Raw genomic sequence first — 12,993 nt, 5'->3', positions numbered from 1 at the left:
AGCATCTCTATGCTCTTCTCTTACGTTTTAGCTCAGTATAAATGGGGTGGGGCAGGTCCATGAGGCCCTGAGCTCCACCCGACAACAGCAGCTCTACTGCGGCAGACAAGCCTCTTGCTTGTTCTGTCTGCACCATGGGGGACGGCCGAGACGCGGGGCCTCGCCAGAGTTTCGGGCTGGGGAACCTGCCTCACCGGGATGTTTCTCTCTCCCGCTTTCTTGTAGCAGACAGGACAGTGGTGCAAAATTGGATGAACATCTCCAGTTTAGAATCGACACGTCCACAAGCTCTTTGCGTGAAGGAATCAGCTCACATTTAAATTCTTAAACTCGTTTTGACTTAATATAAAAGCTCAAGCTTTCGGCCTGATCAGTTAACACTGAATAATCCCTTTTATAGAGTTGTCCCTGAATGACTTACCTTGAGTGCCCTTTCCTTTCAGAAAGAGCCCTGTGACCTCGGGCTGGTTACATAACCTCTCTGAGCTTCACTTCCCCCTCTTGTCCGAGGGGAATGATGACAGTGATATCCTATCGAGCTGTCGGCCTAAACCGTGAGATGACACAGAGCGGCCCACCTGACCAGCACATCTTGGGAGAAGCACTCACTGCTGAGCAGTTCCTGTCACTTCACTCTCGATGACTAAGAAGCAGGAATGGAGCTCTGTCCCCTGCCTCTGCTCCCAGAGATGAGCAGTGGCAATGATGCTGATGGTTATTTGATAACAAACTCCACAATAAGGACAGTCATTGGGAGGGGACATAGTTGGATTCTCTCCAGCGAAGATGTCAGGATGAACCATGGGAAACAGAGTGACCTATGATCCAGAGGAGACAGACCTCCCCAGCGATTTCCTTGTCACTGGGAAGAGGCCAAGTCCAGGTTTGACAAATGCTTAATGAAAAAAGGTCAGAAAGGACCTGAACGGACATGGTATCTACACAGACGTTCTCAGCATCAGCGGGACTCGACGAGAGAAAAACAGAACCGACAGACGAACAAAGCCGGGCTTGGCTTGTGCGCAGAGGTGAACTCCACTGGACGTGGACCGGAGGATCCTGGTGCTGCCCCTTGGGGACCTGTGCCAGCATGACACAGTGGTCCGGGACCGCCGTCTGGAACCAAGGTGCTGGGGCCAGTGTGGTGCGTAGAGGGCAAGAAGGGCAGCGTCCCCTGGAGCTGGGAGCAGGATCCGGATGCTCTCACGGCTGCAGTGTGTCCAGTCACAAGGCTCTGTGTCCCTTAGCTATTGTGACATGCCTCCCCCTGCTCCTGGTTCAGAACCCTAGGAAATAGATCCGAGGTTCTGCCAGCGACAAGGAAGCGCGGCCTGTTACCCGTGAGGCTGGTTTGAAGGAGGCAACTTGACCGTGGGCGGCAAGCCAGCTTCCTGCAGAGACCTCCACGGACAGAATTGTCTCTGCAGAGCGGGACAGAGAGGGATTTCAGAGCTAAGTGCCAGTCCGTGGGCCCAGCCCTGAGCCCTGTTCGACTGTTGAGAAGGAAAGTCGTCTCCCAGCCCCGGATCTTAGAGCTGAGACGGAAACGAACCCGCCCTTGCTTCTCCCAGCCGGGTCACCGCTCACCCACCCACCAGCGCGCACGTGGGAGACCCGTCTCCCGGCACACACTGCGCTGACAGGTAAGCGTGAGCACCGTGCCGGAAGCAGCAGGTGACCCGAGTGAGGGAGGAGCCCAGGTGTGAGGCGGCTCCTGGAGAGTGACGTCCCGCTCAGACCCTGTAACTCCGGCTCTGGGACAGGAGCCGCGGGGCCCGTGCGGGGCACACGCGCACTGTGCGAACACGGGACTGTGCCTAAGAGACCCGCGCCGCAGACCCCTCGCCCATCGCCGCCCCCTGGATGACTCACGACAGAGGCGATCCAGGCTCTGCGGCCCCTTCGGGTGCTCCCGGCAGCGACACGCCTGTTCCGGAGCCCGAATGCCAGCCGCGGTTTGTGTGCATCGCCCTTGCCGTCACCGGAAGAAATTCCGAGGTAAAACTTGCGGCAACAGCGATGACTTCGGGTTTCACTTAGTGAGTGACACAACTTGGCCACCTAGTCATCTCAACGGCACCTGTGGTCACCATTTTCCAGAGACATCATCTCAGATGTCACCCTGAAACAGAAACAGAGACACGTCTGCAAGTGACAGCAAATGACCCGTTTCAATAATAGCTTCTCGAGCCCCAGATTATTTCTATGGCAATTTGCTGGCGAGCCCATTAGAAAGCAGCAGGGCCAACTCTGGGCCATCGGTGATATTAGTTTTTAATAACTCGGAGGAGGCAAAGATCCGCCCTTAGCCGTAGCGTTGAGTCCGTGGAGAGCTGACCTGGAATAGGCCCTAGGCACTAGTCCACGCGAGTGCGTGCTTGTCACCACATAACGAAGACAGTGAATTACAGATGTCGGCTGATGGCGCCTGGCGTGGCTGCTTCAGGATGCGCTCGACCAATTCGAGCTCCATCTGATGCGTTCACAACAGGCCGTGATGCCTCACGGAACTGCCGCACAGCCTGGGTCCAAGCACAGCGTCCAACCAGGGGTGACTGTGCCCCCCAGGGGACAGTGAGCAGTGTCTGGAGACACTCTGGGTTGCCACGACTGGGGGGTGCTCATGGCATCTCATGGGTAAACGCCAGGGATGCTGCAAATGTCCCACGATGCACAGGATGCCCCACGACAGACGCTGGTCCTGCCCAGATGTCACTAGAGCCGAGCGTGAGAGGCCCTGGTCTAGAGCCACAGTCGACATTCGTCCCGCTGTGTGGACACTGTCAGAGTGACACACGCAGCCGGAAGGCCGGCCTTTCACCTGGGCATCGCCAGCTCCGTGCAGAAGCAAAACCACACGTGAGTCAATTCACCCGTTTGCTCTGCAGCTTCCTCCTACTGATTTTTGCTTTCCCACTTTTATTTCTCTGTTACTAAGAAATAGTGAAAAATAAAATAGGCTGGAGACGCGCTAAAAATGTTGTTTTCCTCACTTAAAAAGAGGTAATTTGGACGTGACTCAGAAAGAGAAAATCAATGAGGAAAGAAGACACGGGGTCGTGAGAAAGTGGATCATCCCAGGAGGAGAGCGGAGACGGAGTCCAGAGAACAGCTGGTCAGTCACGCGAGAGTCACCCACGCAGGGTGACACCGGAGCTGGGGACAGAGCCTTCTAGAAGCCCCGGAAGCAGGGCCGTGCTAGGCTCCCCAGAGCTGCTCAAACTGAGATAAATTTAGTGCGTTGGAACCGGTACGTTAAAACATCTCAAATAAGAGATTAGAGCAGAAAATATCAGAAGATATCACCCATAGTAAAAGTGGATATCGTTTTGTGAAACTTTGAATTTATATAAACACACATATATAATAATGTTTAGACATCGTGTGTGTGGAGCGGTGTGTAACTAGTTGTAAAATAGTTTTGGTCAAAAAGATTGAAAATCACTGGAGTGGATGAAATCATGGAGGACTTGAAAATAACCAAGTGTCCGTAAGAAATTTTGCGAGGAAATTACCAACTCCGAGGAAAACGAAGATGCGTAAGAGAGAAAACGCAACCATATTACAACAATTGGCTCTGCGGAGAATAACAGCTACCTGGCCACATGGCATAACCGCGATCATGATATGTTAAACAGCGATTCGCCCACGGAGGGGGTTGGGGTGATAGTGGCAGATGAGGCGAGAGTCCGCAGACGGGACGGCGGGAGCCGGTTCCCCTCGACGGCCATCCCCTCGGCCCAATACGAGGAGCCCCAATCATTAGCCGAGCACTCGGCATTCCAGCCTGAAACCGGTGTCCCGGTCATCCTGCAGCTGGCGCGCACCTCCCCGTGCGCCCTCAAATGATGGTGCGTCCCCAGTTCCTCCCTGCCTAATGTGGCGTGTGCCCCCTTGGACCGCGTGGACAAGGACGCAGTCCTAAGGTGACAGACGGTGAGAGGGAAGAATGTCAGGACATGGCCCGTGGAGCTGCCCAGAGGCTCTGGGCCTCCCACACCGAGGCTGCCACACAGGAGAGAAACAGCGTCTGTCTCATCTAAGACACTAGTATTTTGGGGTCCACACCCCAGCTAGTGAACTTATACACCAATAAGCAGAGGAGCACGCTTTATTTGAATAATGGTTTGTGGTTTTTTTCGCTTTAATAGGAATCAGGGATGAAATTCCAGTTTGTTCATCAAACGCATGGTTCCATCAGATGGGGGGCGAGCTGGGAGTAGGTGGGACCACGATGAACGGATTCATTTACGTGAAGCTGGGGGTCGGTGTGGCTCAAGGAACGTAATGGATGAGATGAGCGTGGACACGACAAGGTTCACGAAGCTGGCCCTCGAGTGACCGAAGTTTGGGGAACCGTGTCCTGGCTTCATCCGTGGACAGCCCGTCCTTCGAATTCTCATCCACTAGGGGAAGGTGACATAAGGGACCTCAGAGCAGTGAGATAACTGAGGGCAGGGGTCAGAGGCACAGAGTCCCTGCCAGGAAATCACAAGTGAACCGACCAACAGCCCAGGAGACACTGAGGCCTCCACACCCACCTCCACCGCCCCCGACACCGCGGGGACTCAGCTCGCAGCCCCCCGGCCCCCCACGCCTGGTCTGAGCTCCTGCTCTCAGGTCTCTGGGGGGAGAGTCAGCCGTTCCCACGGTGGCCGCTTTACTAGCAGCGTTATGTACTTCCGTGCTTCAGAGCCGCTTTTCTGCGCTGCAGCCTGACCCCCGAGGGTCACTTTCTGCACTTGCTCGCTAAGCTCTGTGTCGCAGACCCTGCAGCAAGCCCCTGGCTCCCGCCCTGCCCCCACCCAGGAGCATGTGCACAAAGGGCTTCATTGTCCTCCAGCATCTGACTCAGAGGAGCCCTGGCCTGCAGTTTCCTCAAATGCCCACCCCCCGCCAGGGGTCAGGGGTCACCCTGAGCATCCACGGCCTCTTGGAGTGGCAGGCCGAGTGATCCCGAATTCCTGTGTGACACCAGCTTGCCAACTGGAAGCCTGGCCCTGCAGAACCCGAGGGTCCAGAGTGGACCGGGTGCAGGTAGGTGGGACAGGGTACCGCCGACATCTCAAAATGGCGGGGAAGACGAAAGGGCCCTTTTTATTAAACCGTGCTCTTTCCTCAGGCTCGAGGGCACACAGGTGTCCTTGTTGACTGTGTCTAACACTTTCTGGGGAGCGAAGGGAAGGTTCCCAAGAGGACCCAGCAGGACCTAAATGCTCCCCGCAGGGTCAGCTGGAACCTGGGAATCACTGCCCTGGGGGATTCAGAGAGGCCGGTGTGGGCGAGCTGCTGGTGGGAGGAAAGGAAGGCGGGTTCGGGGGGCCGTGGGGAGCCGCTCCCCTGCCCCCCACCCCCGCCCCAGCCAACACTTCTCCTAGGGACAGGGATGCCAGTGGCCCTGCCTTTCCCTGGGGCTGGTTAAAGCCTCTCCTTAAAGTCCTCACCAGCAGAGTCCAGCCAGCCTGGGTCCAGCCCCCTGACCTCAGCGTGGGGGGAGTCCTAGAAACCCCGACTTCACTCCTGAAGCCCTGGAGGCCTACAAGTGGCCTCAGATCTGCCCGGCTGGTCCTCTTACTGACCCTGGGTTGGGGACGGCCACCATGGCTCCCTCGTCTTAAAGAAGCTCTGGGGACGCACACTAGCCAGGAGCGGTGGAGCTCAGGGTGACAGGAGACGCCCTGAGACCCCCCTGCGATGGCTCAGTGTGACATTAATGGATGAAATTAGCAGCCGCGGCAGCACTAACGAACCTCCCGTGGAGACCGGGAGGTGTGTTTGGTAAAAGGGATCGTTGGATGTGTGCGAACACTCCCGAGCTGTGGAAGGGCCCCGGGCTCCGACAAATGATAAATGAGAAAATTAGAGGATTCGGAAAAATATAAACATCATCTTTTGTAAGCCTGTCCCTTGGCAGGGAAAAAAAAAATGTTTCCCCAAAGCAATGAGGCCTTTCTTCCATTATTTCCCCGGGAAAATGCCTGTGACTGTTTTACATACTTTTACATATCTTGATTTGCCTTTCATATTCCCACCAATGCCTTGGCAGGATGTGGGAGGAAAAGGCTGTGTTTTCAACCGGTTTTCCTCTAATTCAGTGTTTCTCAACCTTTATTTCATTATCAGCCCCTAAGGAGCCATTTAAGACATTGGCCCTCATGAAATTTTAATACCACAGAAACACCATGCAATGGTTTATGTGCTGTTCATACATCATTGTTTTCACATAAAGAAGGGTAGCATCTTTTCACCCCCTAGAACCACCTTGTGTCCCCCTGAGCGCAGCATCACCCCTCTTGAGAGCGCACGTTCTCATTCATTCGCTCAGTCAAATATGCAGCAAGGATGCACCTGATCCGGGCACCAGGGATGCGGCCATGAGCAGAGCTGGTGGAGCTGACGTTGCAACGGGGGCGATGGACAGCGACAGATCGAAGGGCGAATACGCACCCTCTCTGATGCAGGCTGATCCTGTGGAGACTCGTAACACAGAGTGATAGGAGAGAAGGGTGCCAGGGGCAGGGCTCTCGGCTGAGCAGGTGGCCAGGGAAGGCTTGGTTAATGAAGGCTGGGTTGTTAGCGGCGGGGGGCGGGGGGGGTGGTCATAAGCTGGATACAATCCAGGTTATGGAAACAATTCAGCCTTCCCGTATCCTATGACGCATTTGGGCCAGAGAACCATGAAAAGTTTGTCTTGTCGGTAAGTTTTATTTTATAAACAGGGCGTGTGTTATCGCTTAGGCAAGTCACTTAGCTCCTCCAGACATTCGTATTTTTATGAAGAGAGAGATTCGTGTTGACCGTGACGGGGCTGATGTCGCCTCGCCTGCAGCAGTGTCGTAATTTCAGGAATCCAAAGAATGAGGAGGTGAGGAAGCGAAGAGAAACAACGGAAGTCCGCGGGATCGTCGCAGAGATAGTCGTAGATTGGCTAGGAATTCAGTCTAGAGGTCACCTGCTCTTCGTAACCTAGAAGCGGGTCATAACACTGATTGGATGAGTCGAAACCATCATGTAAACAGTTAGCATAAAATAGGTTAGAAAATATCAGTGCATCGCACGGACTAAGGATACGTATTATATGGTAGGAATTTTATTTCAATCTGCACGTGTGCCCATGTGTGTGCATATGGGATCCACTGTAAAATGGAGTTCTTTATTGAGTGTCATTTGCCGAACGTTTGAAAGGTGCTGAACTAAAAGACCTCGGTGGTTCCATGACAGAATTTTGCTACTCTTTTCTGTACCATTTTGTTTTAGGAGGATGTACAGCAGCTTTATTAACTCAGAGGACTGGCTGTGTACTATGCCGGAGAAATGTTGAGCTGAATGACTTCATTCTAGAAATTTCCCACAATCTAGTGAACAAGCAGCCAAGTCTAAGGGCTAATTACTCCAAAACGAAGAATTTTCCCAGAGTATTTTTTAAGGGACCATAGCGCAGAGCAGTGGTTAAGACTATAATAAAAAACATTAGCAGAAGCAGTGGGAAATTTAGACGGAAATATCAGTGGCAGGAATGTGAGATGCCGTGGGAAAGCCGACGGAGAGGCTTTGTGGGGTCTCAGACTTTCACCAGCTAGCCCCCGACCTGCCACATCCCCCCCTCCTAAGCTGACCCCGCCTCTACTCTGGCCCTGGGCCTACCCTCATGATGGTCCCTTCAGCTCGGCCCCACCCTTACCATGACCTGGCTCAGAGTCTGGCCTGGCTTCCAGCCTGGCCACATCCCTGCCAGGCCACGCCTCCTAAAAATTGGCCACACCCCTGACCTGGAGCACCTCTTTTTATCCAAGGTAGACCCTCCCAGTTTTTCAAAGCGGTCAGAGAGCATTTCAATCTTCTCTGTCTGAGCAAATGAAACTGGTCCACGCCCGTGTTCCTAGATTTTTGCCACAGCCACCCACCTCCTGCCCACTTTCTATAGTGTTTGGAAGAGAAAGACTCATTCATGGACTCACAGACGCCTGCTGAGACCTGCTCTGCAGGAACCTTAGACTCTGGGCACCTATCAGGGAAGGAACTAGACAGAGGTCCCACCCTCCTAGACGACCGCCCTGTGGCCTGTCTCAGGGATTCCAGGGACAAGAGCAATTCCTCCCTGTGTGAGCACGTGAGTGTTCCAATTTACGTCTCACCCGGGAAAGGCAGGGCAGCTAATTAAAGGGGCTCCCCGCCTCCCCTACAGAGCTGGAGCGGCGTGAGGCAGTGGTGCTTGGGGGCAAACACTGGCTTTGCTAGTTCCACACCAACCCGGGACGTGTTCCTAAAACACCCAGAGTCACTTTCTACGGCCATTGCTCGCAGCCGGCTCGCCGGAGCCCCAACCCCAGGCTGGGTCTGTGTGAAACCGCGACCCCTTCCCAAGGTCGCTCAGGGGCCGTCGGTCCTCCTGCCAGGGGAGGGGATGGGAACGTGACACCGGGAGGCAGCGGACACACATCCAGGACGCGGGGCGCCCCGCAGGGCCACTGACCCGGGATTCCGCGGGCAATGCCATGAGAAGGAGGACGCAGGGAGGGGACCGCGCTGGACCAGGAGACTTCGGAGACGACCGCCGAAGGCCGGGTGGCCCTCGTTTGCATCTCGCTTCTGGACGAGCAGCGAGAAGACATCGTGGTCGAGCAGGGCGATCTGAACGTGAGAGGCGATGAGGACATTGCAGCTCTGCTGGACAACAGCCACGCGAGGGCTGGGACGTGCTTTAAAACATGTCGCCAGAAAGCGGGGAGACGGCTGGCGGGGGTGGGGAGAATCCTGAGAGTTACCGAATCTGGGTACATGGCGGTTCGTTATGTTCTTCTGTTGGAAATATCCATAGTAGTTGCTTAGTTGTGCTCAGCTATTATTGCAGATTCCTGTTGACTTGAGGAAGTGTTGCAGAATGCAGCAAATCGCGCATCTGCCATTGGGCTCAAGTTCATGTTAACCTGGCCTGAGCAGGGCACTTCCCGCGGCCCGGAGCCCGCGATTGCAGACGCTCCCCCTTCTTCTGCAGACGGGACTCTCCAAAACCTTCACCCAGGTCGGGCGTGATGGGGAACATTTTTATTTCACTCCATCTGAAGGTACCAGCTTGCTCATTACAGAAGTGGACCCGCTGACGGCCATCTTATGTAGAGCTGAGCACACCAGCCAGGGACTGTCACCCCAGCTCTCAAGTGAAGATCCAAGGATATTTTCAAGCAGAATTAATGGGCTACTGTGGCTTCTTAAAGAGCTACGATTTATCTCTGGGACCGCGTCCAGGCTGGAGCTGTTGGGGACCATCCCAGGTGTCCTGGCCAGCGAGGAGGTTCTAACAGCTCACAGCTTGTCTGCATTTGGAGGGCAGCTGAGGCTTCACCTGCGGAGTTGACCGAGCATTGGGGTCACTTGTGCTGGGCACAGAGAAGCAACTAATCCAGGTCGCTGCAGGAGCGTGTCTGTGAGCCCCGAGGAGGGAGGAGGTTGGAACATTTTCTGTTGGATTTGAACCACGTGGTGGTTAACGGGTAACTCAGAGTCCAGGAGGAATATTTGCAGGCTGGATCATGTGGTCCAGTTGCCTTCATTACTCAAAAGCAGGAATCTGAGTTTGCCAAGATGTGAATTATGTGTCTTTGATTGAAAACAGCTCCATGTGGTCTCTGCACAGAAACGCACATTTTCAGCCAGGTAATTGGACTGTGAAGGACACTGCCAGCTCCCCACCCAGGGCACACCCTTCTTTCTCATTAACAGGACCCGACGGTCACTTGCTCCCCAAATGTTGTCCAGCCCCTGCCGCTGAGCCCGCGTGACACCATTGTAGCCACAAGGCGGAAGCGGGCAGCTGCCGGGAACTCTGGGAAAGCGCCCGCTGCCCGTTACGCCGCCTCCTGCTTCCCGCCTCCCCGTCCTTCCCTCCCGGCTGGTGACAGGCGAGGGGCTGAGCAGCAGCACCTGCAGCCACAGGAGACCGTGAGCGAGGACGCCCAGCGAGGACGGAGGGCAGAGCCGCAGCAGGAGCCGTTCCCGGGGGACATCACGCTGACCCTGGACCCGTTCGTCTGCAGCACAGCAGCCGCCATCGGGTTAGGCTCCTGGGACCCGTTTCCGTGGACTGGAGCCAAGCGCAGTCCGGGCTGGGAAAGTGTCCACGCTGGCCCCTGACAACCGAAGCCCCGAAGTCCACTCACCTGTGAACCAGAGTCACCAAGTCACTTGTTCTAGAGTGTAGACAGAAAGCGGCTGCCACCCTCCACCTCGCGACCACCTTCGCAGGTATGAATCCCCAGGTCGACAGAAGCGTCCAAAAATAAATCCCGATCTGGCAGAACTTCTTCTGCGCCAACCACCCCACTCCCTCGGGAGGCGGAGAGGCGCAGGGCATTCTCCTCACCGTCCCTTCTCGGAACAAAAGTTCCCCAAAGCTCTAGAAATAGCTAAGACAGAAAGCGGGACTGGAATAAATTAGCCGGGACTCTTGATCACGAGGGACGGAACACCCACTCAAACCGATACGAGCCAAAAGAGGAATGTATTTGCTGCAGAAACTCAGTGGTCAGGCCCTACCTGGCTACAGGCACAGCTGGATCCTGGCGTTAAATGACGTCACCAGGATGGTCTCCCATCCTTCAGGTCTGCTTCCTCCTGGGCTGGCACTGTTCTTGGTCATACGTTTCTCATAAGGTGGCAAAAATGCCCCACTGCTCCAGACTGCCATTCCACCATCCCAGCCAGGACGGTAAAGAGAAGCCTCCTTGCCACTATTCCAGCAAAAGTCTCAGGGCTGATTCAGATCAGACAAGCTGTTCTTGTTGACCCACTTCCTGATAGGTAAATGTCTCTCCTTCCTTTTCTTCTCCTGCTCCCCTGACCTCCCCCCGCACAACTGTCATCAGCCTCCTGATCACAGAGCGTACAGGGGGAGCCATGCTATGCGGGGCGTTTCCACCCCAAAGCCACTTCTGCAAACAGTTCACGTGTTGTTCTTCCCACTTTGTCGGGAGAAAGACGGTCAGGTCCTAACAGCCCTTGGGAGGCCAGCGTGTTTATGTTAAGGCCAATCGGGAGGCCCCTGCTCCATTCACAGTCAGGGAACAGTGAGAAGCAGGGGCGTCAACACTCGTCAGAGCCTCCCGAGGGCCACGTTCTGCACTCCAGGCTTCACTAACATTAAGTCAGTATCGTAGGTGAGGATGGTCAGATGTGAACGCTTTACATGGCCCCTCCATCATCATCTGCGAACCACCTCCGTCTCCTCTCCCACTTGCGGCAGGTAATTACTGAGCAGGTTAAAAAGTGCCAGGTCAAACCACTACTTACAGGAATTTTACCCAGTTACTCATCAGTCCTGTGTGCATGTGCGTCTGTGTGTTCCATTTCGCGGGCATGCACGTAACAACAACACACACACAGTCATCCCTCTGTATCCAAGGGGATTGGTTTCAGGACCCCCCGAGGATACCAACCTCCTCAGATGCCAAAATCCCTTATATAAAGTGGTGCAGTATTGGCACAGAGGCTACAGCAGGGTACCCCTGCACATCACTTCGTTCACGCGGATTCGCCAAAGGGCTCGGTGTGTGGCAAATTCACATTTCCCTTTTTGGAACTTTTCAGGGTTTCTTTTTCCCCAAATGTTTCCGATCCACCATCCACCCATTGAGTCAGTGATGTGAAACCTGAGGACCTGGCAGGCTGACTGTATTCGCTGGCCCCCTCCTGCGTGTGTTTAGACAACATGCAACTTTGCATCACAAAAACGCCCAGTGATGTCAGAGGCACCATGAATCATAATGACAGCTCCATCCCCCGTATCCAAGAGACCTCGACGTGCTGCTCAGGCACTGCCCCCCGCTGTGAGAACCGGTGGCTGTGTCGGAGCCTCCAGCTGAAGGGACTAAATCACACCTAGAAGAACCCATATTGTGCCACCGCTAAGGACACAGTTAACCTCTGGTTAATTTTCTGCTTCTTGGTGTCCTGGGAACGGGAGTGTTTACTCCGACTGGGACAAACCTTTATTAATGTGCATTAAAGTGACAGAGTGTTTGCTGTTCTGGGCGGAGGGTTTTAATAGGAATTGGCGGATGGGCCAGGGCCCCGCTGAAGTTGTAGAATATAAATGAGGTCCTTTCTTTACCCTCCCTCCTCCACCCTGACTTGCATGACTAAGCTGTCTGCTTTTGTTTTGTTGTTTTCTTAAGTGTGTTTGTTGATCATTGATCTGTCTCCTATGGAGGCACAAATTATTTGCCCACTGGGCAAGGGCCTAAATTTGGCAGAAGCCTCAGCTGTGTCTGCAGCAAACTGGAGCCAGGCAGCCATACTTGTACTGGTAAAGACAATTCTGGAGAATTTACACAGTCCAGGGAGATAAGGATCAAAATTGCAGTGGTCTCCAGCAAGCTCATTATGAGAGATTGTGGCAAAAGAGGGCTTGATGGGTTAGAAGGAAAGAAAAGATCCTTTTTTCTACCTCAGTTTAAAAGCTCCAAAGTGTCTCTAAATGAGGCTGCAGGTTCCCTGGGGAAAGAGAAGATGTTGCTGATGTTTACAAATGTGCTTCTCAACTCTATCGAACTCAACACCACATTTTTTTTTAAAAATAAATATTTTCTAATTTCCACTTGAGTATCTTAAAATAAAATTCATAGATAGTATAATCTACCTACATATCTTTTAAAATTCAATTTAATGCCCTAAATATAATATAAAGTGAAATATATAAAAAGTAATTTATACATAGTAATTCTTAATAAAATAATGCATATTTCAACATATGTACCACACTGGAAGACCAAATTAAGCTGTAAATACTGACTGGTATCAGGTGTGTTGAGTTAGCATCTGATGCCATGAAGCTCATGGTTCTAGTGAGGCGATGGTTCAAAGTGGTGAGTCCCAAGCAAACCAGGACTGCCTGAGAGAAGAGCATCCCAGAGGAAGGATCAGCGAGTAGAAAGGAATGGAGATGGAGCATCTTTACCTGTTGGAGGAAAAACAAGGTTCGGTGTGGCTACGTGGAGT

Source organism: Rousettus aegyptiacus, unplaced genomic scaffold, assembly GCF_014176215.1.
Source record: "Rousettus aegyptiacus isolate mRouAeg1 unplaced genomic scaffold, mRouAeg1.p scaffold_m13_p_12, whole genome shotgun sequence".
NCBI lineage: Eukaryota > Metazoa > Chordata > Mammalia > Chiroptera > Pteropodidae > Rousettus > Rousettus aegyptiacus.
Note: the sequence above shows the minus strand (reverse complement) of the source record.